We start from the raw sequence: 693 nt of genomic DNA on the forward strand, positions 1-693 counted from the left end.
GGCTGTTTGGTTCCCTGTTTTTGAGGGAAAGACTCACTTGAAAGTCTGCCAAAAGTATCAAAAATGTTACTTTTTAGCAGGTTTTCAAGTAAAATCGTCTCTAAAAAGTGACATTTTGGTAGGCTTTCACCGGAAAAAATTTCTAACCAAACGTACCTTACACGAGAGAATGTCACAGTTTGCCCGTAAAAAGAGGGAGGGTAAAGCTGTAACTGAGGCCAAGGTCAATTTCAAGGTTACGGGGAGTTGTACTGGAGATTATTGGGAAGAGGGTAAAATTTGAAAGGGGCATTGAGAGGAGAGGAGGGGGAGTAAAACCAATTACTGTGGTGATTCAGAGTCCTCGGGTTGGGAAACAAATGAAATAATAATGGAATAATAATTGATTGAGAAAAACAAAGAAAGAGGAAAGGATGGAAAAAAAAAACTTTGCTCCGTAGTTTGACCCTTAACTGATGATGACGAGAGAGATTCACTCACTCACTTTCGCTTTACATACAAAAGAACCAAATCTAGCATAAGCTCACATACTTTCTAACTTTTAGCTTTTATTTATTGCTTTCATCTTTCTTTCATTTCCCCTTTGTTTTCTCTTGCTCTCATCTTTCCTCTGTTCTTCATCCATAGCCATTTACCAAACAGCTAAAAGCTTGGGAAAAGGTGTGAACTTTGTGAACAAGGTATTGTTTTGGC

The 693-nt window shown here is 38.2% G+C and overlaps 1 protein-coding gene across 1 annotated transcript in view; it reads left to right on the forward strand.

Moving 5' to 3' along the window:
* The window catches only part of LOC109849023 (serine/threonine-protein kinase D6PKL1-like), a 4,513-nt gene continuing 4,249 nt past the window's right edge, over nt 430-693 (forward strand). The window contains exon 1 of the mRNA XM_020418793.1: nt 430-680. The gene's annotated coding sequence lies outside the window, so the exon portion shown is untranslated. The remainder of the gene's footprint in view (nt 681-693) is intronic.

Source organism: Asparagus officinalis, chromosome 1 (genome assembly GCF_001876935.1).
Source record: "Asparagus officinalis chromosome 1, Aspof.V1, whole genome shotgun sequence".
In the NCBI taxonomy this organism is placed as follows: domain Eukaryota; kingdom Viridiplantae; phylum Streptophyta; class Magnoliopsida; order Asparagales; family Asparagaceae; genus Asparagus; species Asparagus officinalis.